The following is a 22810-nucleotide window of genomic DNA, read 5'->3' on the forward strand; positions in this document are numbered from 1 at the left end:
ATGTTATTGACCTTCTGATCATCTGATGCAATATATAGTTCTTTTAAAATCGGACAGGGTGCTGGGACATCTTGTTTAGACAAGAAAGGTTGGACCAGATAATCCTCGAGGTCCCTTCCAACCTGGTATTCTATGGTTCTGTGATTCTCGTTCCTACTGTTTGTGTTTTTGATGGTCTTTTCTTGTCACCTTATGCATTCCTAAAGAGGAGGCTTACTTTGATTCGTGACATAGAAAATTGGAAATTGTAAAGACAGTTCCTACCAGTTCTGCTGATTTTTTCAGTGTTGCTGCTGTGTAAGGCACGTTGCTGCCAGAGGAAACGCTTTGCTGTAGTAGATAGTTTTCATTCTTTGAATTCAACCTAATCCAAAGAAATAGGTGAGATAATTTTTAGTTATTTATTAGTGCCACTAACATGAAATGTGTCGCTACAGAATAGAGCAAACCAAACTAAACAGACAAGTGTCAGCCCCTTGCAAGTAGCCTGCATGCTGGCAAAATGAGTTTCCCCCAAGTCTATAAAATGTATAACAGACTTTTGAGACTTAACAGTTAGGTTGATGGAGGATAGCCAACGCTACCAGTGCAGTGGATTAGGGAAAAGTCTGCAGGTACAGCTTGAGGTATATGAAATTCATATACCATTTGGAGAGCAAAAGTAAAGGCGATGAAGAAGACCATGCTGCCAGCTAAACAGGCCCCTGTTTAGTTCATAGTCTTAATGGAGCAGCTTGGTGCAGGTAGATAAAAACCCCTCTCCAACTCTGTCCTAGCCTAGCAAATAACACGTAGAAAAATTTTAATGCCTTGTACCTAGTGGTCTTCTCTATATGGGTGGAAAAAAAAATTTCTTCTGCAACTCTTCCCATTTTCCATCCTCTTTCTAGCAAAGCATCTCTTTCTCACTGGTTCAACTTAATTTTGCTCATTAACTATGCTGAGGAGTGTATGTTAAGAATCACAGAGGATAACTGGCTGGTTTTTATAGCTCTGTATCGCCATGGGAGGGATGATCCAGTAATTTTTCTTCCCATTAATATTCCTTGGGTGTACCTGTTGTGCCCCTGCTTCTGAAGAAGTGTCTACATCAGTGAGCACAGTGGTTTCGACACACAGTGGTGATTTGACCCCACAGAGAGTATTCGCTTAGGTGAAAAAATTAAGGTGAAAAACTTAAGGCAATTATTCTAAAAAGAAGTATTAACATTTCACTGTCCCAAATGGTAATTATGAGAGACTCAAAAGATGTAATAGTGATAGTGACTTGAATGCTCTGCAGTGATTCCCTGGAGATCCTGGAAAGGGTATTTCAAATCTCCCTTCTGCCGCTGTTGTTGGTTGTTGCTGAAATAAGCAGCCAGAGGAGAGTAAAATATGTGGAGGGAAACTGAGCTCAGGTGTGGACTCAGGGCAAAAATGGTATAGCCAGGCCAGAATGGGCAACCTGTGCCAGCGGGACTTGCTCACGGCATCCCCCCTTTTGATTACCACGGGAATGGTTCAGTTTGCAGAGCAGATGACGAAGGCTGGAGAAGCAACATTAGACGGCTTCATTTTGCAGAGCAGTCTGATACATTCCATATGGTGCAGGAGCAGTTTTTGACTTCAGACCTCTTTATCTAGGCGGGTTTGGATGGAGAAACGTTGAAAGCGAGGAAACAGAAGGCAGAAGGAAAAGTCAGAAACCATCGTCTGGTTTCTAAAGAGGTTGAACACTATTTGGTTTGGCTTTCAGACGTGGCGATTTAGCAACAGGAAATGTCAGCTCATTAGAGCCATCGCATGGCATGGTATGATGATAGCAGTCGTTCCCACTGGCAGGGCTCCAGCCGTCACACTCGATGGGGAAACGGCACGGTTTGATATGAATGTCTCGATTTCATTTTTAAGACGGGACAGTTTAGTGGGCTAGTTGACTTGGCAGGCTGTTAACAGAATTAATTTGATTGCCTTGGCAGTGGTGGGAGGATGCGTGAAGGAAAGCTTCTGGCTCTGTTGCCAGCATTTAATACCAAATGATTATCATATACTATTGAACTGGTGCTGGATGAAGCATGTGTGAGGGCTTGCAACAACTTTACCAAAAATAGTAAGTGCCATTTGAAGTTGGCAACACATGTGCTTGAGAGAAAATGAGCTTTCCAGTTAAAGCCAGTCAGACCTTCACCCCGCAGGCCTGTTACTTGTCATGTTCCTGGGCTGTGCCATTTTTCATCCATGCTGCAGTTGTGAAAGTACCGCTTTGTATTATCTGCCGCCGAATTATATTAAAAGCCATGACTCTCTGCTGTTGATGGAGACCGTTGCCACTGGAGGATGGATACCTGCGTTAATGATAGCTGAATTTTTTGTTGAACAACTTGCAGTCTTGGCATCCAGCATGTTATTTTGCCTGAAATTTCATTGGGAAAAGTATGGCACACGGAGCTATGTGTTTTACATATGTAAATCTCACGTCTTTGTTTGGAATGGAAGAAGATGCCACTTGGCTCGTGACTCATTTGTCTAAATACCTTTTCTTTAGGTACTTAATGTAATGCAAAGGATGTTCAAGAAGAAGCTGTGTATCTCGTAGGGTTTAGCTGGTCCTTTGGAGCCAGTAGTCTTACTCCAAGTGACTAATGGTAAAACAGGCGTGAGCATTTTTCATCCAAAGGGCTGAAAGTGTTTAAAAGCATTCAGAAGAACCGGTTGCCTCTCCAAATGTAAAGCTGCAACTCAGTTTCTGTGATTAGGCCAGCATTGGCTTCACGTCCAAAACCAACACAAAATGGAATACCTATCTCGAAGCTGGCACAAAACCCATGTCTGAGGAAGAGGTTTTCTGCTAGATTTGATGTGAAGCCCAATAAAAGGCTCCTGAATTTGAGCACTAAAATGGAGATGTTTCAGCCATCTAGAAAACCTGTTCCTCTTGCTCCCGTTCCCCGTTCTGCCACGTTGTGAACGCCACTAGGGCGTCTGCAGAGCCGGCACAGAGTTGGGGCAGCTAGGAAAGAGTTAGGTGTACTTTTTCCCTGGCACAGACACGCTCCAGGAACACCAGCCCTTTCTGGTAGGTGCGAGGTGCTTTGGGTGCCTGTTTCTGGCTGGCGTGGCTCCTGGCCTGCGTTTTTGTAACTGCACTGTATGGTGTTATCATCGAGATTGCTTAACGTTTCCAGTGAAACACACTTGTTTTGCTAAAGCCAGATTTTTCTTCTTCATGCATGTATTAGGGTTTGACAAAAGAAGATGAATGTGTTCCTGAGAAAAACCCCGAACTACTGCAGTTGTTTTTATTCGGCAATATTCAAAAGGGAATTACTTTAGCAGCAGCAGCAGCATTGTCATTAGTAGATGTCTTCAATTTGTTTTGCTCCTTATTGCAGAGTGGGGTTCTGATTTTTCCTTGGGCCATTCATTTCTCTCCTCTATATGGCTTCTCAAAACCTGAAGAAATGAGGAGAAAGTACGGAGTGGGAAAAGGAAAGAGATGGTACGAGCCTACTAGATTTTCTGTTACAGGTGATGGCAAAATAGAGAAAAAGGGAGAAAGGAAGGGGAAAAAAAGAAAAAAGTTAAACCATCAGTATTTCTTTTCTGAAAATGATCCTTAAAGAATTAAAAATAAAGCAGAAAAGACTACGGCAAAGTCCACTTTTGCACTTAAAAAATAAAAAAGTTGATCCCCTATAGAATGTGTTAATAACTTTGTTAAAGTTGTATCAAAACCAAAACTCTTGAAGTTAGGTTTCAAAATTTATGTTACCCATTAAAAAAAAAAAAAGGAACTGAACTGGAATCATAAACAAGTCTACAACTAACTTTGAAACTTCCTTGCTATCTAGTTATGATGCTGGTTGTTGGTTGGTTGGATTTTTTTCTTAATTCATTCTACCATTTCCTACCTTTTATGATCTCCACTGAACCTTAACAGTCACCTTTATGTTTCAGTGTTGTACACGTTTGCATGTCTTCCAACAGACTGCAGTGTGTACGTATGTAGGTACATACATCTGCACCCACGCGGGAGCGTGGAAAGCTCAGGAATTCCTAATGGAAAATATTACTAAGCTAATATTTTAATAGCAATTTCTGCAGAGTAAATAGATATTTTATACAGATAAGTCAGCTCTCCTGGGGCAACAGAGAAGACAGTCCTTTATCCAAGCATCCCCAGGACCAATTTATGGCTGCTGCAGCCCAGTAACAGGTGGTTTGTCGGCATGTGATCATACGGCAGTGACCATCCAAAAGTTTTTGTGGTACCTCACACTAAATCAAAGTGATCTGCTTTTATAAATCACGACGTGATTGAAGGAGTAGTAGTGTGACCAGCACTCTGCAGCCTTGCTTGCCTGCTCTTCCTTCTGCAAGGGTAAATGGGAGGGGGAAATAAATGGAAAAGGAGTATGAGATGTATTGATTTTAGCTGCTGTGTGCCAGCCAACCAGTAGCCACCACGCAGCTTTGATAGCCACTGTACCCTCAGATGAACAGGGGAGAGTTCCCTGTTGGTGGAAATGAAAAGGAAAATCTGATCTCTCCGCCAGCGGTTTATCATGCCAGTTACCATGGGCTGTGCAGAGGCAGCCTGGTGAGAGAATGGGACCATGACCTGATCAAACAGCTGTGGCCCCCAGTGACTGGGGAGGGGGTGAAAGGAGGGATAACGGCTCCGGCAGCTGGAGCAAAAAGGGAGGAAGAGGGCAGAGAAAGGGCTGGGGATCGCTGCTGGCAACTGCTCCGGGTGGCTGGGCACAAATTTCCCCCCCTGCCAGTTCAAAAAGGGCAGCCAAGCCTGTCCCAGAGCTCAGCAAGCAGGGGAGGTTCTCAGCCTGGTGGCTTTGGGCAGGATGTCTCTGGGGGATAGGAAGAGTAAGGATGGGGGGAAAAGGGCTGGTAGGGAATAGCATCTACCCTGCAAGGGAGGTCAGCTGGAGGAGAGGGGTGGGCAGCGAGCTCTGATGAGAAAAGGCATCACAGGAAGGGAGAAGGAAAGGGCAAAACCTGAAAATCGTCTGCTTTTTCTGCAGCTTAATGAGGGCATAGTGAGGGGTGCACTAATAACTACAGCGAATAATGCAGTTCCTTTGATTCTGCTTAAACAACTTAAGATCTGATTTAAAATATGTATATTCTATGCATTAATAATTCGCAGTCTGGTTCCCAGTGAAATTTCACAGCTAGATGTTTGCTTCTGAATATCTTTGGTAGGTGGAACTTGAATCTCTTCATATATACCTTAAAAAAAGCCTGAATGCCCAGAGTTCAGAGCGTAATGAGCCAACGCAACAGTGACAATGTTAACCACAAGTTTATGCTAAGATGACTTGGAACTAAGTTACATGCAGTTTCAGAGCCTGCACCTGGCCTTGGCAATGCCTGCCATTTTTTTGTGGTTTTTGCATTCATAGTTTCCTACGTTTCTCCATGCCTGCTTTCTCACGCTCGCATGAAAACCCCGCACAAGCAGGGGGAGCTGGCTGACTGATCGGGGATAGAAAGGAAATGGTGACAGTGAGTAAAGCTCTCTCAGCAGCAAAAAGGAAAAAAAAACACCAACAAACTGGGGTGGGGGAAAAACTATCTAACTTGTAGTAATAACCAAAGAAAGTCCAGTTAATGTCAATGGGTGGAAATGTTCAGAAAAATATAAATGTTGTAGGACTGTAGTTTCACCTGCCAGCTGTGGCATGGCTCCGCAACTTTAAATTAAACTAGGTGTTTCAGAGGAGCATTGCGTTTAGTGGGACAGCTGGAGTGCATGGAGTGTCACTAGCTGTTAAGGCTCATGCTCTAATTAACTTGAAATGGTATAGACCGGGAGTATATATATAATTGTATCCTTATTTACACATTAGGTTTGGCGGGAACTACTGGGCTTGCTTAATATTAATGTTCAACAAGTTAATTTGACATAAGTGAATTGGTATCTCAGTATAATGCTAAGTTAAATGTACATCGAATACAGAAATAAGGCTAGTGATTTTTCTTCTTCTTGAGGCTGGTGTGCCTCAGGTTGCTTTGAAAGGAAACAAGAGCAGGAATCCAGTAGTCGCCAGGAACGGCTTTAGCCAGGTTTGGCACCAAAAAAGCTGTGTCCTACCCACTGAGCCCCACGGACTCGGTGCACTGAAACCCCCAGAGATGCAGAGGGTTACCTGAATATATGCACATTGTCCCCCTCGTTCCCCCATCGAGAGAATCCAGCCTTTTGTGGAGGGGAGGGTATCACACCCAGGGAAACTCGGCGCAGGCTAGGAACAGTACGAGGTTTTTTGGAAAGTCCATGTTCACTTGGAAGCAGCACGTTTTTACTCTCTGGCGTTCTTATAGGGGACTTGATGTACTCGTAACCTGAGCTCTGGCAATTGTCAGTGCGAAAAGTGAACAGGGACACGCCGTCCTAGTGTGTATTTTTTCAAATATATTTGAAAGGCGAGCGGCACTGCAGGAAGCATATTTGCCAGGGAAATACAGATCTTTCACTGTGGCCATGACTGCCCTACTGCATATCCTCGCGTGCGGTCTGGAGGAATCTTCTCAGGATGGTTAAAGCCTGTTTTTCCATTGAAGGTATATAGAAAAGCAGTGAATGCCCCAAGCTTGTGTATTATAATCACTACACGTGACTTTACTATCAAAAGTCTTTGTTTTAATAGCCATCCTGGCAGGTTCCTCCTGAGATCCGAGAAGGCAGCACGTGTTATAGTACTCACACTGACAATAACGAGGATTTTGCATTTGAAAGAAATACTAGTTTTGTAGGTGATGCACCTTATGAACAGACTCAGTCACTTTTCCAAAGCTACAATGGCTTTAAAATGCCAACAGGAGCAAACAGACTCATTAAAGTTTATTTTTATCCATAGGGAAAGCAACCGCAATTGTGGTTGGAAACAATATTTATAGATTAATTTTTTTTTTTTTTCATGGTAACTTCTGGCTGTGCTCTGGTTGTACACTGAAGTACTGTGCCCTTGTAATTGCAGGTATACATGTGCCAAGCTTTCCTGATGGAGCATTAGACACCTTTGCCCAAACTTTCCTGGTTGTGCTCTTTTAGGGTACACGTGTTTCAGGATACTCATAGCCAGATTTATTTTACTGAGACTGGCGACCAGCCTGCATGCAGCACACGGTGACAAAACACACAGGGTGCAAAATTCAAACCCAGGCGAGGGATGCTTTGCAATATTCCTTCTATTTAACAAACTCACCTCGTGCCTGCAGGAATTTATGGATTAAGTCTCCTGGGTGGATGCAGGCAACATACTACGGGATATTTTTTTTTACCTGCTAAATATATATCTCTCTATTTCTTGATGGGTTTCCACAGACCTTGGGAGCTTTGCAAGTTTCACTTTGCAAGTGTTACTGTAAAGCAACTATTGTGCCATTTTGCTAGTATTTTAAATAACACCAGGTTATATGGAGGCCTTCCGTTTCTGATATCCTCAGTTATCTGTGGCTGATGGGTAAGAAGGTCACGCAGTACAGTACAGGTGTATCAGTCCAAGCAGACTTGAAATGTATTTAGAGGTCTAAGATTTGTGAGCAGGAACATGGGGAATGGAGTGAGGGACGAATAGGAACATTTCTGGTGCCTTCTATCCGGGGGGGTCCTCGCTTCGACTGGGTCTCCTGGGCCATGAGTTACATCCCTTGCCTCTGCTGATTTCCTCTGCGTGACATTTTACACCCAGCAGGTACATGGCCAAAAACCTAAAGGTTAAGACAAAGATGAGTCAAACCAAAACAGCACCCAGTATTTTTCCATTCCTGATCCTTCTCCACTTTGTGTGAGTTTTGGAGCAGGCAGCTGGTAGAGGAGGACGGTAAAGTCCCTTCCCTTAGACCTGTGCTACTGGGTCTGCCATTTTGACCCTTGTTTCTGTGAAGTTTTAACCAAATGGTTTCTCACTGGACCTTCCTGGTAGTTTTGAAGAGGCGATATACATGGGAAATGACTTCTGCTAAAGTTAGAATTACACCCGGTGGCCGTATCTGCTATTTGGCAGATAGATAGAGGATATATCAAAGCCTTGGTGATATAATGAAACAGAGTAAAGGGAGCTTTTTTATTATAATTTCTATTTAGAAGGGAATATGCACTTGAAACTAAGCTGGGGTGACCTCCACTGGGCTGCCCAGTATGTAAACGTGCCATGTAAAACGTGTCATTTTTAGGGTTTTTTGTATACATGACTTATTTTTGATGTTTGATGGCAAACATTGTTAGACTGCGTTATCAGAGGTTATGTTATAGCAAAAGTGTTTGGAAAACAGCACAACAGTGAGTGGTTTGAGGCAGCCCGGACCTGCCCTTCCCAAGAGCGTCTCTGAAACTGCTGCTGCACCTCTGTGACGCAAAACTGCAGTCTTTAATGACCTGAGCGCAATAATAATAATCTAAATAGTAATAATAATAATACTTCTAGGGAGCTATAATAATAATAATAATTTTGCAGCTGATCTTTGTTTGTGTTTCCCTTTGTGGTGCTGGCTGGAGGGGACGTACAGCCAGGGGGCCGGGCACGGCAGCGGGGTCTTTCTGGCATGCACCATTATTTCCAAATCAGCAGCTTTCTTTTGACCTGCCCTAAACTCTGGCCTATTCAGAGGAATAATGCCTGCAGGGGAGATACCTCCAGTATAGCTCTTAGTCCCTTTGTAATGGCTGATGGCTTTCTCAGATCCCTTTTTTATATATATATATATATATATATATGTATGTTTGGTTTTGGTTTTTTTTCGTCTAGAAATGCATCTGAGAGATTTGTGAGATAGGGTTGATTAAATCCCAGCTGTGCCATACAAGTCTGAGTCCCAGAAATGTCAGGACAGTTTCCAAGGGGGGCAGCAGAAGGTCTGCCCGAGAGACCTGTCATCCTCAGGAGACATGTAACATTGCCCTCCTTCCCAGGTGCTAAAAAGACACTAGGACTCATAGCATGGGAATATTTAATGGGGAGGGGACGGTGCTTGTCAACAGACCCTTTTCCACATGGAGGCCCTAGAAGTTCATTCCAAAGCGTAGCTATCGCTGGTAACAGTAGGCATTGCAAAGGTGCTACCATGGGCTGGGCTCCACAGTGCCCCTTGCCATGTGGCTTTGCCACATTTCACCCAAAATAGGGCTGAACTGAATGCAACAAATCAGCTTTTCCTTTCTGAGGTTATTTAGGGGGATTTTGGAAGTCTCTTTTAAGGCTTGTGAGGACGAGTCATTGAAGGCACTGCCTTGTTAGCTCCCCCAGGAAGAAAGGGCTGGCCCTAGAGAGACCCTTGTGGGGGAGGAGAGGGCTTCTTTTTTCTTTTTCCCTTTTTTTAATTTTTTTTTGAGATAAATGATTTTGCCCAAAAGAGAAATGTGCAGTCCAGAGGCCATACTGTATTTTTCTCAGCTTGCCTTCTCTCCCACCTCTGAGTATAACATCAGCCAAAAGGCCCACCCACCAAAATCAAAAAGCACCAGCAAGTCTGTCCTGGGGCTTTGTGGGAGCACTGGGCGGGGGGCTGTCTCAGACCTCCATGCTCCTTCCTGAGCCCGGCAGTGGTTGTGATGAGGGGAAGCCATTGCTGTCCATAAAAGAGACATTCCAGCCAGAAAATCCTGCCCAGAGTCCATGGCACCGTGAGGATCTCCTAGGGGAGTTGGGTTACCATAGCCAGTCAATATTTTTATGTTTTGTGGATACCTTTCAGCTGTGGCATTTTAATGACAAATCTAAGCTGGTTTTAGATACAAAACTTCCAAGTCCAACAATTATTTTTTTTTCCACTGAATTTGTTTCAAAAAATAGGGAAATAAATCTTTAAGCCCCATCTATTAAGGATTTTCTCCACAGAGAGAAGATCAAGTTGCAAACCACCAAAGAAATACAGAGTATTTCAACTGATTATGTTCTGTTCGTTGCCATTAAGACCTCTATGGTTTCCCAGCTGTTGCAGACTAATACCGCTGCAGTATTACAGTTTCACATTTGTGAGTTTGCTCGACAGCTTTCAAGCCGGTGGCTGTGTGAGAGGCATTCACAAGCTCCGCATTCAGACCGTCGCTGCCATCGGTCTCCGAGGCTGGACAGGCTGGCGATTGACTATGTCAACACAATGAATAAACCAGGACGTTTCCCCAGCACAAAGAGAATGCTATTTTTTCCAAGAAAGACACGTTACCAAATTTCCAATTGAAGTGAACTCACCACATTTGTTGGATTGTCTTGTGAAGAGACTAATCGGAAAGTCCAGAAAACTGGGCTGTATTATCGACTCTGCTGAGGAGTCATTCCGTAACCCAAGGCGAGCCACTTACCACCTCTTTGCCTGCAACTCCCCATATAAACTGAAGAAAAATCAAAGCAAATCAATATCTTTCCCCACCCTTTGCTTTTGCCAAGTGTTTTAAAATATTCAGGTGAAAGGCGGTAGGCAAGTGGAAACCATCGCGCATTGGAAAGCATTTCCATTGTTGCTGTTTTACAGCAAGCTGCGGGAGGAAAGCAACAATTTGACATCATCACTTTGAAGAGAGGGAGAAAAGCAATGCTGCTTGAACTAAAAAGGGATTTGTTTTATTTTGTTAATTGCAGTCCGTTTGAAAAATGATACTTAGCCTGCCAGTGGAGTGCTAATTAATGTTAGGATGTGGTACGCCATATAATAAAGGCTGCTGTTGAGGAATGTGAATGAAGAAGGGATTGTTCCCAGGGTGTTGATGGGTAAACAAGATTGCTGTAGAGGTGGGCCGCAGGTGAGCTTGACTTGGCGTTTTTGCAAGCTGTGGCCTTGCTCTTTGTGTTCATTAGTGGACGTTTTCCATGGAGCGAAACTGACGAAGAGAGAAATCCTTCCCTTTTAGCCACCACTGACCGAGCCTTAGGTTTTTAGATGCAGCAGTCTTTAGGATGGGGAGGTGCTCAGGGCAGCGTCATTAAAAAGTTACGTGATGAGCCATCGTCATTTTAAAAACGTCGTTAAGATTCTGTTTCTCGCACTGTAATTTTATCCGACACTTTGCCTGTTTGCCTGGTTGTACGTGGTAGCGTGTGACTTTGGCCTTTACACTCAGTTTAGAATCGTCAGCGTTTGGATTTTGTGTCTTTAATCTCTTCAGTTTTCCCCTTGATCATTTTTGTTGTTCAGACAGAAACAGGCTGTATAATACCCCGTTCAGGGAGAAAATTTGCTTTTCTCTCTGCTCCCCAATTATTTAGGGAAGTTTTCTTGGTCTGTCACAGAGGCTTCTGGCTTTGCATTTAAGACCTTTCCCACACAGACCCCTGGAGGAGCACTTTGATGGTGTATATTGATAATATACAATTATCTCACCACCACCACCATGATTGTCTTCTGCAGCCATTCTTGATGCCACTGCTGTCATTGGGGAACCCAGGAAAGCACGAGAGCAGTGAATTAAATTGCAAAGAGCATACAATTATTATTGTAACTACTAAGAGCTTTTCTTGCAGTGGTGCTCCCGAACCCTTTTGGCTTGGGTAGCTGGAGACCTGTTCTTCTGGCCCTTTGCTCCCCTTGCCCACGTCTCTCCCTGGGTAGCTTCAGCTGAGCACAGGACCCATCTCAGCATCAATTTTAGGTGCCCACCAACCATTCCGATACATCTGTATCGAAGGTAAAAACCCACTAGTGATGTATTTAAGAAATCATCCTGGAATAATAATAATAATAACGTTCCCAAATTGTGTTATATTTGATATGACCATCTAAACAACTGTGGGAAGTATAATCCTCACAGACAGACTGGGAAGGGTGAATCTGAGGCAAGCAGAGATATGTGACCGACTGTGACTTAGTTGCAGATAAGCCCAGCTGTATTCTGCTGGGAAATTCAGTGCTCGGAAAGGTTTTTTCCTCCCTTTTCTTTTGTACTGTACAACAGGGTGAGCCTTGAGAACATTTCCTTCTAGCCATATCAGAACAGTTTGCGGGCAGTCCTAGCACAGGACCAGGCTTTTCAGCAGGTGTGTTTTATTCAGGTATTGGAAAGAAAATCCTCCAACAAAAACTGTGAGGAGGTTGCTACCACAAGTTACCTGAGCAGTACTGAGTATTTCATGAACCCTTCGTGAGCTCAGACTCACCAACCACCCGCAGGATGTGTTCGCTTCTTTAGCAGATAGACAAATATGAGTATGAGCAATGAAGGAGGAATATCCTCTGCTGGAAGAAAACTAGGAAAAAGATATATTGAAATAGTTGTGAGTGCTTACACTCATTACTCAAAGTCAGAGGAAGGAGCTGAGGGTCAAAGGAAGGACACTGAGTCCAATCAAGGGTGTGTAGAGGCAACTTGTGGTTGTTAGCCGGCCAACGTTAGTGTCACCATGCTGTCAGCAGTCCTCCTTCATTTCATTAAGGAGTGTCCAGTGGAGCACAGCTGGAGGAGGAACAGCTCAGTACCTCCCCAAACAGCAATGCTCTTGCAGCTGCCGGCGCTGGGAAAGGCACAGCAGCTTCCGTCCAGGTGCTGTACGGCCACCAGCTGTTGTGGTGACACCCCGTGTGGAACATCTGGAGCTCACCAGTCTGACCCCTCCAGGGCTTTCTGAATAGGGGTACCTAGAGTACATGCTGGTCAAAAGTTTTTCCAGCGCACTGGAGATGCTTTTCCTGCCAGCGTGATATGCCAGCAGATGAGGGAAAAGGCAGAGGATTGACCAAACCTTTTGTGAGAAGAATATTTCATCTGGAAAATGCGGTTTTGAAAAATGGAATTGTATTGTGACCAAAAGGCTTACTCTGATGAAATGAAGTGGTTTCTTCTTTGGAAGGAGGAAAAAAGAGAATATAATTTTGATATAGAGAGGTATCCTAGAGTGGATTGCTGCTTCTAAAAGTTGCTTTTTTTCTTTTCTAGAAATAGCTAAGAATTCTTGCACCATTGCATTTTTAACTCCCTGATCCAAAGGGAGAATTATTTTGGATTAGCAAAAAAAAATAAAAATAAAACTAACAAAAAAATCCTACTTGATAACAATTTTATTTACCTCTTTCTCTATATCCCTATATACTTTTTCTACAACCCTGCTGGCTTTAAAGTTCCATAGGTTAACAATTTTTGCAACTGCACCATTTATATGGTGTGGAGATATCCTTTTTGGCAGCCCAATATTCCAGAGTTGCATTGTATTTCATGTGGAAAAGCAGAACTTTCCCAGATGTGCAATCACAGAATTTTGTGATTTTTGAGATTTACCTTGATATGGCCAAAGCCAAATTTTAGTGATTGTAAGCAATGGTGAAATCGTTTGATCAGTGTGGAGCAGAGTACAGAATGAATTTATTTTTTTCAGTCTTCAAAGGATCATTAGCTATTTTAGAAAATGCCGATGTGTGAACAAAAGTCTTAAAAAGAGAACTTGGGTAAGAGCTCCTTTTGTTTCCAGTGTCTCTCTCCGCTTCCCACACACATTCAGCCCACTTCTGGATTTATATTTAAGGCAGAGAGAGCTCCAGGCTGTTTGTACAACGAAGTTGGCAGGAGGCAATCTTTCATTCAGTCGCACAATTGTGCCCTCAGAATATAAGCTCTGAAAACAACTAATATGGTAATTAAATGATTTGAAAAGATACCTAATAAAATAAACAGTTTCACATCATCTCAGTAATAAAAGTAATCTTACTTTCAGAAAGTGCCTTTTACCTTGAAGGCTTGCAGAGCCCCCGCCGCTGCCGGCACGTTGCACGTGTCCAGCCGTGGATCAGAGGCTGGTGAAAGGCGCTCCTCCCCACCAGGAGGACCCCCAGCCTTCAGCATGACATGCGCCGCAACCTGCTGAGGAAGGGGAACCCAAAGTCAGTTTTGGCGTGGGAAAGCCATGACTGTTATCAGTGCTGTGTCTCAGAAATGACATGCTGTTACAACCGGAGCCCCCGGAGAGGCAACGTGTGGACCTCATGTGTGTTGGTCAGCATTCAGAGCTTTGTCTCCACACGAAGACTCTCTGGGTGTTCGTGTGTATACACCATGTTGGGCTTCACGATCATTACCTGGTGGGGCTACAGAAATCTGCAACCGGCCATTTAATCTAGAAGTAATCAAAATAAATCTGAAGAAATGTTTTACTTGAAGACTCGCTTCCTTGTAAGGGATCGAAATATATATTATGATTCAAAAGATGCCTTTTTGTTTCTATATATACAAAAAGACATTGGGAGGTTGCCTACCTCAGAGTCCCAAAGCCAACATCCTGAAACAACGTCATGACACAGTGCCACCCTATTTTTCGACCTCTATTTTCTCTTCTTTGGAAATATACTTTCACAGCTCTGTTGAAGCAGAGGACAGGTCCCTAGATTCCTTACCCAAGGAGCAGATAGTGTCTGCTCAGTCGCAATGGTGTAGTCATTAGGGCTTCAGTGAGCCTTGGCTTGGCGTAGATATGATTTTATTAAGAATGAATGTTAGCGATTCATAGTCATACTTCAGATTTCCTTTCACTCAGGAGTTTCGTGTTTGTAGCCAAGTTATTCTCTTATCACTACATGCAACTTTCACAAGTGCAATGGAAGGAAAGGAGAATTTAATTTCAGCTATCCCTGCTTTTCCAGCTTAGCCCCTTCCTTTTGCTGCTTCTTGTCATCCCCTCAGCCTCGCAACGCGGCCACAGGCTCTCGCGTGAGGACTCCATGAGGAGTGCTGTGACCTGAGCGCCGGGGCACCGCTCTCCGTCCTGAAAAGGAGTGACCGGAAGATGATGAGGTTTGATGTGCCTCCATCTTAGACATCTGCATCTCCAAACCTCCCCGGACCAGTTCTGCTAACAGAAGATGCCGCGCTGCTGCTGCTCCTTCAGGCCTGGTGTTTTGCTTGATCTCCCTCACACCAGAATATGCACGCAAAGCCATGTTTCCACTGGTGTGTTTTTCTTTTAAAGTAACTCTTGCGGAGAACAAGAGTTCTTGTTCTCTTGTCTTGTCTTGTATCTTGTAAACAAAATATTGTTTACCCCAATACTGGGGGTAAAGATGAGCACAGAAAAGTAACTGAGAGTCTACTTATTATCCTCTTGTAACTGTATCTCGGAGGTAGACAATTGCCCTGGGCTTAGATTCTCTAAAAATTTATGTGTATCAAAAGGGATCTTGTACGGGCAAAAAGCAGTCGATTTTTCCAAGAGCAGCTTGCCATTTTAAGCAGTTGTTGGCTTAATAAGTGAAATAGCTTAGGGCTATATGCATGCCATAATGATTGCATTTTGTAAGAAAAGACCGTGCCTATGGGTCTCAAAGTTTCGGAGCCAAGACTAGTCATTTTTGTGGTCTTTAAGTCGCAACCCCAAGCTATTCTCAGCATCGTAGATAAGGGGTAGCTGATCATAGAATAACACTGATTTTAAAATAACTAACCACAGCAAAATTAAAATGACCTAGTCAAGTAATACAAAGAGCGTATGATTGACAAGATAGCTGTTCTTTGAAATGTACTGTAGGCGGTAAATAGCATCTTATGCCCATGAGCTATTTTCTACCTTAAAGCCCAAGAATAATGATCTGGCATCTGTCCTTCCTGAGCGTGAGGCTTCAGCTCTGAAAGCTGCTACAGCTCCCTCCATACACCTCTGGAAACCATAGCAGTGCTACGCTCGTGGCTTGTAACTGTATCACGGCATTCTTCTCTTTTTTCTCGCCCCCCCACCCGCCTCACCAAGTGTTTCCCTCTAATGTAAACAGCTGCACAGGGTGGAAATGGAACGTTTCGCCTCTTACACTTGTGCTTAAGTGGGTGGGCAGTTTCTTCGGGGTGGGCAGAGAGACAAGGAAATGCAATATCAGCAGGTCCAATTTCTGATTTATCTTTGTCCCCATCAAAATTCAAGCGGCAACCAAGATTTTGTTGAACTGCAATCCAGATAACTTCACCTAACGCCACAGAGTTCAAACGGCTGCCAAGCTGTTCTGCGCAACCCCTTTCTGGCAAAGGCGCGCGTTGACTGTGTGCGGCTCGGGTGCCCGGGACCGCATCGTATGCCTGCGAGTTGTGTATTCTGCGCAACCTGATCCAGGCTGTGGTCTTTGTGCGTTGTGGCGTAAAATATTGCGGGTTTGCACCATGCCTCGGCTCTGCTGCGGGAGAGTTTGCTTTTTACTTGGAAGGGGTTTTCTTTCTGTCATTGTCACAGCAGGGCCATGGGAGAGCTGCAGAAAGTGTGAGACCGTTCCTGTTCCGTATTTCTACTGAAGTCGTCGCAAGGCGCTGTTTATCACCGCCTTACAATCACTCTCATGTTTCCAGCGGTGCCCCGTTGTGCAGCATATTGCAAATATAATCACGTAGGAGCGCAAACTATCCCTGCCCAAGGCCCTGATACCCAGTGGGAAAGGGTGCCTTCCTCCCTCTCCAGATCTTTGCCTTTTTTTTTTTTTTTTTTTCCATCCCTCGTATACGCTGGAATGCAAGCTGATGAACAGAAAGCTTTTGGAACATGTCAGATGGCTTTGTAGAAAGCAAAATGCTCCCTCTTTCGGGACTGGTATGTTTTCTGATGTTGTCGTGAACGGGGTTTTTTTTATTATTTTTTTTTCTTTTTAAGTAAAAAGGAGAATTGTAACTTCCTTTACACCAGTACATTAGCATAATACGTTCCTGCCTTCAGGTGCTGTATGTCATTGTTATGAGTACATTTTGACATCTCTCGCACTTCCAGCGCTCCAAAGATCCATGACAGAGCTGAATGAAAACTTTTTTTTTTTTTTCTTTTTGACTTGGCAGGAGCAGTAAGAACACATAAAACCTGCCAGCTGTCAAGGATGTAAATGGTGATTTTGTTTCACTTTTTTAATGAATTAAAGCGGGATTGAAATCTGTCCAAAGACAGCATGTTTGGCCTTGCAAGGAAAGGAAAAAAAAAAAAATGAAAGGGAGGGATTTTTTTTCTCTTTTGGCACTTATGCTCATGCAGTGTTTATTCGTGGTAGCACAATATAGGACAGAGCTACTCTACTGAAAGAGCCTTGGCCGTGGCCATCAGACAGGAGACACCTTAGCAGCAGGGACTGGTTTTAAGAGAGGAAGAATTTAGGAGATTGCAAGCAAAAAAATAATCTGCCTTCTTTCATGCCAGGCACCTGAAAAATGCAGGACCCATCACCCTTTTGGAGAAGGGCGGCAGCAAGTCGCTGGTAGCAGTCCTTTCGTGTGTCGTTTACGCTGTAGCCACACTGAAGCCAAACTAAAATCTGACAGCTTATACCTTTTCTCTTCCAAATGATGTTTTTTCTGTTACCTTGCTGATGCCGCTTTTTGGGGTGGGGGCAGGTTATCTTTTATTTGTAGGGCTGGCGTTTGAACCATTGTGTACCTCTGAGTGAGCGTGGTCGGTCCCTCCGGCTTCCTGGTCTCAAAGTCCAAAAGTGATATGGGTCGGAGCACCTGGGAGATGTCCTGAGTGTTCGCACTTACCCTGTGTGATCATGGCACCTTCCTCTGTGGAAAAACAATGCTTTTGTGAGCTCGTTGGCATTACATGTCCTTAACCTACGTTTCTTGCTATTGAAAAGTTAGCTCCAAAGATTGGTTGGGAAAAAATGGCTGGTTTAGTTCCTGTTTTCTTTCATAGCTGCTTAAATTTTGCGCTTGAAATGTCTTTGGCCATTATCTGTGATCCAATTTGATAGCTTTGCTTGTGGTTGGAATGTTACATGCTCATATATCTACTTGTGTAGTTACCCAAATTGCACGTGTAGCTGCACATCTGCTCCTCTGGTGGAGTCCTACTCCGTATCACGTTACCTAAACATGTTGTGCCCACCTCCCTCTACACGTGTGCGTTTCTCTTCAGGGGTGAAAACACAATAAGGGGTTTGCCAGGTGCTTTGGCTTTCACACCGTAATTTCTGCTTAAGATTTTCAGGTGATGATCTCCCGTTCAAGTACTAGCCCATTTTCAGATCATGGTTTCCAAGCTGTTAAGCGGTTATCAGTGATGAAGGCTATCTCAATACCTTAAGAACCGAACTGCAGTTGTCTTAAATAACACAAGCAGGGAGAAATGGGAGTCTGTCCTTTTGGGAAGTGTAGTGCCTCTCACCAAAATCAGTTCATACTGACTGGTGTTCCTGGACCAAAGCTCCTGGAAGTATAGCTCAGCTTCGGACTTGGGTCAAGCCCAGTGCAAGCACATCTCAAATAGCGTGGGCTGAGCCGCTCTTCCGTGCAGGGCAGGAGAGGTTCCCGTGTGCCTGGCAAGAGGCGCGCGGAGCAGATTAGCTTTTGCAGAGATTTACAATCAGGCTCCAACTTAGGCTTTGTGAATAGACCTATTAATTCAATGTGACTTCTCAGGCAAGCCAAGCCTGTGCTGTACTTCAGCCAGATGGTTTAGACAAAACAAAAGTGAAGAAATTTGTTCAGACAAAACAAAAGTGAATCCTAACTTCTTCTGAAAACTCAAGATGAACCTGAATTTCTGAAGAAAAAGCACAACTCGCTTTTCCTCCCTCACCTCTCCCTCAGCCTCCTAAAACCCTGGCACCTACCCGCTTTAGCTGGAACAGAAAGACTCTTCTCAGATTTCCAGCCTGTCTTCAAGTAGGAAGTATAGAAAATCTTGCAGGAAAGCCTTTTCTTATGAGCTTTCCAGGCAGCTTTTCTGAATAAAGAGAGTCTTACACATTTATTTACTAAGTCTTCTGAGAAGCTTCCATCCCCAGCTTTAATATAATTCGCGAGACACAACATGTAATTACAGGATGAAAGGCTGCTAAACCCTACAACCACTTTAGTAAACTTTGTAGGATTGTAGGGGATCAGAAATATATGGAAAGTCAGAACCTTCCTCTCCTTTGTTTGAAGAGAAATCTTCCTTTATAGCAGCGTGCCAGTCAATTGCCACACTTACGTGAAAGAGCAGAGAGGGGTAAACTTGTGCAGTGAAATGGGGCAGCTCAGCAAAGAGATGTAAGTTGCAGTATTTTCCTCACTTTGAGGCAGTTGTGCGTGTTGTGTGAAGACGCTGAGCAGGTTCACCATCTCTGTATTCTGCTCTCACTTAGCGTCTTCTACCTCTGTCTCTGAAATGGGGAGAACCTACATACAAGGATGAGTCCAACGACCTCCTCCCCGATGAAGATGCAAGCACGGGAGATGAAAGGAAGGCAATCCCTGCTGTCTTTCCAGGTCAAGTTTTTCTCCCATTTCTTTGGGTCTGGTGGAGCTTCCCCACTCCGCGAGACTTCCCCGAGCAGGGTTGAGGCACATCTACCTCCCTCAGCAGTCCCAGACCCCAGGCTAAGGGAGTTATGTAGCTGCCGAAAGAAGCTGTGGGTCCACAAGGTATGCACCCATTCGTAAAGGGATGAGATGATGCGAGTTGGGTGCTTAAATCTTGCTCTTAGAGGGACCAGGGAAAAGATGGGAAGTTCTGACCAGGAGGAAAAGCCAACTGGCCACCCCCAGCCTCCTGCTCCTCAATTGCAGCACATTTTATGCCACCAACATGCAGCCCTGAGGTCAATGTTGTGCAGGGAAGAAGTCAAGGGTGATTATTTATTCACCTGCTGAAGTGGTAATTTGTGGTATGGTATGAAAGCTTTCGGTTTCCTGATGTATGGGAGGCAAAAAGCCCCCGAATTAGGACGCTTGGGTTGTCGCTGTCAATGGAGACAAGGTGCATGGTGTTTAGCCTCGCTTGCTTTCATGGGGCCGTGGCGCTTAACTGTGCTTAATCCTTTTTAATGAACGCTTTGCTGATGCAAATCGGCCCACAGATCTCCAGGTGAAGGAAAACACCAAAAAAATCTGTTGAGAGACTGTGACTCTGTAAGATAGACTTGGCTAAAATAAAGTGCCGCATAAAGGGGAGTGAAAAATAACTGCAAGTTAAAAATATGCTTCTGGTAAGCTTGGGAAGATGTTTCAGAGGAGAATGTTTTCCGAACTGGCGAGTTCTTCATTTCGTAGTTATGAAAAGAAAAATAATTCGATTCTACTCTTTTCTCCAAAAATAGTTCAGAACAGAGAAATACTAGCACTGTTTTCAAACAGGGCTTTCCTGTACTTTAAACTTACTTTCTTTCTAAAGGCAGGAAAGAACACAAAGTAACGCTGACTGTTTTGCCAGTTGGAAAACATTTAGAAAGTGTGAGAATGTGGACGGGGGGAAAAAAATCACATCCTTAAGCTTTGTCACTGTTTTTCAGCTGGAAAAATATTGGAAAGCTGCAACACGGTTCTTTTTTCATACTTTCTGAATTCGGAGGATGGTTCTATAGGAAAGCCATTGTCTCCAGCAAAGATATTCAACCAAGAAAAATCAGAGTTTTCAAGCGCTCTGCACTCACGTGAGTCTGTGTCATTTCTACTCACTGACTGATAAACAGGGCGTTTATCAGGCTGGATATTTACTCCTAAAGATAATCTGTTAATAGAGAGACAGCGGCCAGGTAGATCCTTCTGAGCATAATAATTTTCCATTTTTGCTGTGAGTGAATTTTTTGAAAAGAGTTTTAAATACGCATTTGCATACCAACATGAGACAAACATTTCTTAGGACCCTTCTCACTTAGGAAACAGCAATATTGCAAACATTTTCAAGAGCAGGATAACGAGGAGCACATACAACAAAAGCACATCTACTATTTGAATAATTATTCAGTGACTTCTCCAGCTCCTTTTGCCATCTCTAATGATTCTTATTTTACTGGTTTTAATACTTTGAAAAGTTTGTTGGATGGCTTAATCAATCAAAAGTCTCACATTGCGTAAAAAATTTGACTTCCTTCACTGGTGACCTTCCCCCCTATCATCCAGTTTTGCTTGATGACCCTTCCCACTCTCACTGGCTATTATCCTAATCCAATAGTGTTTGGGGTAGTCCGGCCAGTTGAGTGATTAAATGCATTCTGCATATCCTTTTGCTCAAGCCACCGTTTGCAAATTATTGCACAAGGTGCCCTGCTTTCCCCTTACTCTACCAGAGGCTATTGCTTAAAAGATCCAGTTCCTGTAAAAACAATCATAGGTCAAAACCGAGAGAGTGATGGAAAGGCCCATTTTAGTCATGTATTTTTTGGCACGGCACCACGGAGAGTGCATAATCTGTATAAATGTTAGCTTTCTAAATAAACATAACCTCTGTGATTGCATGAAAGCAGGGAATAAAGTTGAAACTTGTTCCTTTCATTAAGCAACCTTTGTAAAACCAGTGCTTGTTTTGTTCTAAACAGCCGTAAATCTTGACGAATAAGAATAAACAGATAGCAACAATAGCCACCGAGCGACCATAGACACTTTACTTTGTTCCTTTCCTCAAGTATGGAAGTATTTTGCCCGCTGTACAACCTTCAGCTTGCAGAGAGGGGATGGGGAAAGTCCTCGGGGCGTGTGTCTATGGAGCTGTTTTGTGAGGATGTGGTGCGGTGGGTGTCACCCGCGGGCAGCGCTTGAATTTCACCCGTCGATGCTTGTGGGACGGTTTTGATGATGTAAACTTCCCGCTCGGGCTCTGTGAAGGTTATAGGCTTTTGGCAAAAGCCGGCTGCTGACAGCAGTCACCCTTCAATACTTTGGCCAGTTTTGACTCATCTCCAAACTGCGATGGTCTAAGCAGGAATTCTTTTGCTTTCGCGTTGCCGTTGCAAAGCCCCGTGTTGTCACTGACATATGTCAGGGAGGTTTTTACAGTGTAAAAGAGACAGCAGGAGCATTCTGTTTATGTGCTTAAAATAGGCTGGAAAGTAAAGAGGAATAAATAAAATTGACCCACCTAAAGCAATTATGTAAAAAAGAGTCTCCAAATTTTTAGTGCCCTGAAGTATTTTTCAAAGAGATGAAGAAGTGGAGTGGTTTTCTGTATACCAACCTATAAATGCCTTAAAAATCCATCTTTCCTCAGCCACGTGTTAAGGAAGGCAAAGCAGTGCAGATGAGAATTCTTCTTCTTTTATATATAGTATATATATATAGTGTATAATATACACTCCATGAACTCAGGAGCGTATATTCGTTTTCTTCCTGGTGTGTACAGGCATCAGATCCAAACTGGGGACCCTAAGTTTAAGGATTCCAGTGGGCAGTTAGTAGTGTTCACAAGCTGCCTACCAGAAACACCATACTAAAAAAATAAAACAAAATAAAAACACCAAAAAAACCCCACCTTGTTCATTCAAACCCCTTGCAAAGGACTACAGTAAAGTTTCCGGCACTTCAGCATGATTGACACGCGAGAGTCCGTTCATGTTCTGGCACAAACGTCTCCTGATGAAGTTATCCCTGTAGTGGTCACAGAAGGTCATCTTTTATGTCTTTACGCCTTTGTAAATAAGGTCTTAGGTAGTTCTCCTCCCACTTTCATGTCTACACATGATTTCATAGTTTATTAACTATTTTGGTGACTTTCTTTGTGTTGCGCCCTTTTTTTTTTTGTTGACTGCCGTCCCGGCTTTGCCAAAGTGTGTCTTGATTTGCAGCTGTGAAAGGCGGGCTGGGGCCGGGGCAGGGTGTCACCCGCCATCTCCCCTTGTCACACAGAAGATGTGCAGAAAGAAAGGGATAAGGATTAGCAGATACGGCCTGTTGCTCCCCTCCCATTCAGAGCTCAGAGCCAGCAAATCTGCGGCGTGTATTGATCAGTGATTTTAGCTCTCCCGAGCCCATAATCCCCTCTTAATGCTCCCCGGCAGAAGCAACGCTCGAAGGGCTCATCTCTGTCTCACCCAGCGGAGCTGCACGATGTTCCCTTTCCTACAAAACAGGAGTTTTGCCCACTTCCAGAGACAGATAAATGGGATGCAGGGTTCCCACAAAGTAAGAGGGCTGTTAATAAAAGTGAAATAAAGCAGGGAGAAATACACCTTTGCT

The sequence above is a fragment of the Chroicocephalus ridibundus genome, chromosome 5 (assembly GCF_963924245.1).
Source record: "Chroicocephalus ridibundus chromosome 5, bChrRid1.1, whole genome shotgun sequence".
Lineage (NCBI taxonomy): Eukaryota > Metazoa > Chordata > Aves > Charadriiformes > Laridae > Chroicocephalus > Chroicocephalus ridibundus.